Source organism: Lactuca saligna, chromosome 9, assembly GCF_052625555.1.
Source record: "Lactuca saligna cultivar CGN05327 chromosome 9, ASM5262555v1, whole genome shotgun sequence".
Lineage (NCBI taxonomy): Eukaryota > Viridiplantae > Streptophyta > Magnoliopsida > Asterales > Asteraceae > Lactuca > Lactuca saligna.
This window is the reverse complement of record NC_136425.1, coordinates 87,493,698-87,499,649: the sequence shown is the minus strand read 5'-3', so window position 1 is coordinate 87,499,649 and position 5,952 is coordinate 87,493,698.

The window sequence follows — 5,952 nt, the reverse complement described above, 5'->3', positions numbered from 1 at the left end:
CCTCAATGTCAAAAACTCCTGAGCCAGCCGCTCCCACTCAACACGTGGAACGTATCGGGTGCGGAACATATCCTTGGACTGCTCCCAAGTAACAGCAGCTCACTGGTCATCAGTGTACGACCCTGTCGTCAATCTCCACCAATCCTTTACCCCAAGCCTCAGCAGGTTCAGCACACACCTGACCTTCTTGTCAGTAGAACATGAACACATGAAGAAACAGACCTCCACGTCAGACAACCACCTCACAGCCCCGATCGCATCCTATGTACCATCAAATGTCGGGGGATTCGTGTTATCGAAGTCTCGGTACTGGAAAGCCCAGCCGGCTCCTCCTCCAATCCATGCCGCGGTTTCAGCCAATGTGGCTGCAGTGGCCGTTGTCTCAGCTAGAGATGCATATCACTCATCAAAATATTCGACCATCGTGGTCATAATCGACCCAAACATCTCCGACAGCTGCGCTCAAAAGGTTGCAACGATCTCATCGTGTAGATTCTCCCGGATCCTGGCAACCAACTCCTCTGTCCTTATCTGAACCACAGGCTCAGGTGCTACTGGCACCTCTGACGTTCTGTCTCCCGACCCTGACCCTGATCTAGATCCCGATCCTGATCTGGACCCAGCAGCAAAACGTCTCGTCACCACCATACTGAAAGATACATTCAAGACATCAGATAAACAACATAATATCAGGAGACCAAAACCCACAAACCCTAGGGGTTGTGACTTCCTTGCTACGCGTATGGGTCCTATGCTTTCAGTAGTACGAGGCCATACTACCTTCCACACCTAACCATATTTGTCTCAAGTATCACCACAACACCCTAACACTATCATCAACATAATATGCGCTCAACCCTCACTCCTAGGGGAGTATTGCCTATCTCACAACTGACCTCACTTCTCCAACAACTCACACATCCATGAAACTTCCATCAACCCCTGCAACGCTAGTGCATGCTAGCCGCACATAACAATAGACCTAATAGACCTTCGAATACCCAATCCTATCCGCAGACTGAATCAAACATTCTCAGGCTATAAGATCTTGATTATGCACAACCGTGATGCCTACACTAACAACTACAGTAATGATGTCAATTCCATATACAAGAAACCCTAGGCTAGTAGGCATCATATAATCAAGCAAGTCTATTATGCGATTCCTAAAGATCCCTAGCCTAGCACTAGCATGTTGTTCTAATATCAAATAACTGTATGGTAAGTTAAGGTTTACTTATGGCTCTGGTTGATCTTACCCTCTGCATCCTTCATACTTTATATTGAAAACTATTTTAAAAATTCATATTCCGACCATTCTCTTGATTTGAAATTGGATTCACACGACTGTTCCTCCAATTCACTCAAACCAAGGCTCTAATACCAACTTGTAACATCCATAAATTTTACGCCAAATTTAAAGTTTTTCAATCATAAATAAAACCCCAATAGTATTGTTTACAAAAATGTTTTCAAATCATTATTCAATCAGAGTATCCCAACAGTCAGATCACAAGGATGACGAGTGGTACGGTCACGCCTTCGCCTTGTCATGATCTCCCGAAGTACCTGAAACAATAACTGTAAACTGTAAGCCCGAGGGCTTAGTGAGCTATCCCCAAAATACCAATACCACACTAATAATATCATATCAGTAATAATCAATCAATCAACATGCATACTAGGCCATCGGCCTGACTGGACCACCCTACAGGGCCTACAGTCTAACTGAATCTATATCGAGCCTTCGGCATGACTGGACCGCCATGTGGACCTACAGTCTCCTCGGACCGCTCATAGGGTATGTTGGCCTTCAGCAAAAACCAGGAGCACCTCAACCCAACCAACAAGCAAATAATCATGTGCGCATAACTAGCATATACTGGCATATACAAACATCAAATATATTTATCTTACGGATCATCAATCATAGCAATCTCTCATAACTAGAGCACAGGCCCAACAGGCCACTAACATACCAATCCCTAAGGATCATAAAACATAACATACTGTCTATCCTGATTTCGATCTATCAGATCATAATCGCATATATCATATCATAACCATAACAACTAAAGGGCCAACCTTGGTGCCTTAGACCCTTTTAAGATAGTGAGGATAACTCACCTTGCAGATGTCAACTCGGTAGATGGACTCCGACATTCAGATCACTGCCAAAAACTCCACCACCTATTACCATAATACAATCATACCCCTCAGTTCCCAACCTTTCAAGGTACTCCATAAACCAACCAGTCAACCCTTGGTCAAAGTCAAAGTCCTTAGTCAACGCCAACAGTCCATCTTGACCCTTACTTGCCGAGTACCCTCGGCTACTCGCCGAGTTCCTTGAAGTATTTTCCCACTCGCCGAGTCACCGAAGTGACTCGTCGAGTTCCTTTGGTTTACGATCGAACTCTAAGTACACTCGTCGAGTTTCCTTCTTGCAACTTGATGGTTACACATGCATACATAAATTGGGGATGCTTCAACCGACTCGCTGAGTTGTTCATACGACTCTTCGAGTTCTATAGCAATCTTCATCGGAATCGCCGAGTTTTTCATCCAACTCGTCGGGTCCAGTCCTATCTTCATATGACTTGCCGAGTCGACTTTACGACTCACCGAGTCCTTTCAGTCCTTAATCCATACAGACTCTTTTAAGCAATGCAATGGCTCCAAATTACAAATCCAAGCTCCTACGACATGCTTTTCACATAAAGTTGCAAAATTTACGTGCATGCATAGCTAAAAAGGCTCCTAATGTCAAATCCAAGCTCACAATGGGGTTTCATACTCAAGGAAAGCTTCATACATGGTCAAACTCGGAGCTTTATGATTCTAGGACCCAAGAAGGGTCCAGATCTGAAGTTACAACTTCAGATCTAGCTCATACCCCACAATATCATCACAATCAAACCATAAAAACCCTAGATCTCAACCAAATGAGGTCTAAAAGGAAAATGAGGTAAAGGTGACGGTTTAATACCACCAAATGATTCTAACTAAGGTAGATTTATGATTCCCACACCTTCCTTGCTCCTAGTCTCTTGCCCTCCAGGCTCTTCCTTTCCAAACACCTTCTTTCTAAAGCTCAAAACACACTAGAATGAAGCAGCACACAAATTAGGGTTTCTATGAGCTCTCAAGGATTGCAAAGAGGCCAAGGGAGGCTTAAGCCTCTTTAAATAGGGTGCAAAACCCCGGGATTTAGGGTTTCATCTGCCAGTTCCTACTCGTCGAGTCCCTTCATGGACTCGGCGAGTAGGTCACTAAACACGTGATCCCACCCCGTTTCTACTCGACGAGTAGGGCAACTAACTCGTCGAGTAGGACTTACAACCAACGAAATTCTTATTTAAATAAATACCTACAAATCAGGGCGTTACATATATATCATTATTCATTTCAACCATTTAGATTCCCAGATTTTACCATGTCATTTTAATTTCAATTCAACAAATTTTAGTTATCAACTTAATCCAACTGTCTATTATATAATCCAATTCTCTATTTGTTATACGTAATCCGATTATCATAAACAAGTTCAATTCAACTGATTACAGTTATCAACATAAATCAACCAATTATTACATATAACTCAATTCACCGTTTATTATAGTAATTCCTTTCAATCAATTATCATATACAAGTTCAATTCAACTGATTATTGTATATAATCACCTTCCAACCGATTATCTACTTTGGGGTTTCCTAGAGACAACAAACCAAACAAATTATCCATATTCACTAATCGTGTGCTTAGCCAATTTAGTGCTCTAAGTGGCTCATGAATTCCACCTGAAACACCAACCTGAAGACTTCCACTTTCGCTATTCTAACCTACAAAGTAGAACTGTTTCACATTGTCATTTAGGATCAGTACAAACGGTGCTAATTCTACTGTTATACCTCCTGATTCCCACATGATGCTTGATCCAGCTACACCATTAACCCAGTACCACTCCAGTTCTCGTACACCGGGGTGCACGCGAACCATGTGTCACATGACCATCTAGAAAGATCATGTAACTAATCACTTTTAAGGATTAATCTCTTTCAACCTATTAGGCTTGCAACGTTCACCCTTAGCACCATTATACCCGGCAAAATAAGCATACACCTAAACAATCACGTTACACATATAACTTTAACGAGCAATAAAACATGTAATAAAATTCATCATATTATCACCATGCTGTAGAATATGACTACCAATTCACTAAGCATCATCACCGCATGCAATTACAATTAACACATACATGCATATCACCATATCCACCGATACCAAGTCAAAACAATACATAAGATGCAAAAAACATGTTTTTAAACAATTAACACAAGCACCTTTATTTCTAGCATGATTCCTAATTTGCATCAACAATCGTTTTCGGTTATGGACTACAATCCAGAAAATTACCGACTCAGCTTAGCTTTTCGAACATCTTATTCAACTTGTCGTTTAGTAATCTCTTATGTTCCTCAAAAAGGACCTAGACATAAATATAAATTAGCCCAATCCTTTATACATTTAATTTTAGTATTATTAGAGCATAAATTATAATTCATATTATTTACCACTTTAAATAATTATCAACCATTTAAACTTTTCAATCAAATATTAATGCTCAACTATGTGGTGATTCCATGTTTCGCATAAGGCGGAGGGTGTTCGGCCTTTTTACGAATATGGTTGGTGTGAAAGCTTAAAAACGTGACTACCGGATAACTGAAAGAATTGAAAGATCTAGTAATCTCAACAGTCATATTAAAGTGAAATTGTTAATTAACATACGATACTAAAGGGTCACAGTAACATCAAATTAATATAATTGATTATTTATTAGAAATTGATTTTAATAAATATTCAATAAACTCCTATAATTAAATTGGAAATTATTTATTTCTAGGAAATAATAATTTTCATTAGCAAGTAACATTATATATAATTAATATGGTATGAATTAATAGGTCAATCACAACATTTTGGACAAGATGAATTCTTTTTTTCTTTTACCAAAAAGTTAAATTTTATATTTTGTAAACTTGGTTTATAAAAAATAAAAGTTTTGACTTCTTTCTTTTATTATTTTATAAAATAAGAGTAAAAAAGGAAGAGTATGGCGTTTAAGATAGTTTAATGTAAAGTAATGAGAGGCATGGTGCTTTTAGTTGTTTATTCAAAAGAAGAGCATGGTCTTATACTTATTTAATGTAAAGTAATGAGAGGCATGGTGCATTCAATTGTTTATTCAAAAGAAGAGCATGGTATTATACTTATTTAATGTAAAATTAATGAAAAGCATGGGGAACAAATCTAGCTAGTGGAAGCATGGGTGCTTAATGGTTAAAGACTCATGTATATTATGCATCATATATATATATATATATGAGAGAGAGAGAGAGAGAGAAGCTTTCATTATTTGGCTATATGAGAGTGAAGCTTTCATTATTTGGCTTGAACATGCATAAAACCGTAACATGCTAGGCATGTTACTCTCTCTCATTTTCTTCTTAAGTCATAAAGGTATTACTTGCTTTTATACTCTCTTGAAGTTCATACTTTGGTTATGAACTTCAAGCTTAAGAGTTAAGAGTTTTAGACTAGCATCTACATCAAGTTGGCTTCTTGTTAGTGTCTCTAAATTTCATCATTCTTCATCAACTTCCAAGCCTCCCAAGAGGATCCAAAGAACTACAAAGGTTGTAATTTCTCCACCTCTTCTTTGGTTGGTGTTGTTTTTTTCCAAACTTTGCAAGATGATCTTTGGTGGGTTTAAATTATTTATATTATTCAAAAAAATGATCAAGTCTTCCATTACCAAATATCATGTTTTCAAAATTAATTTTTAAATAAAAACACAACAATTGGTATCAGAGCCACCTTGCTAGTTTGGTTAGATTTTTTGATTTTTGGAAATCTTAGTTTTTAGAGAATATGGATGATTTGGT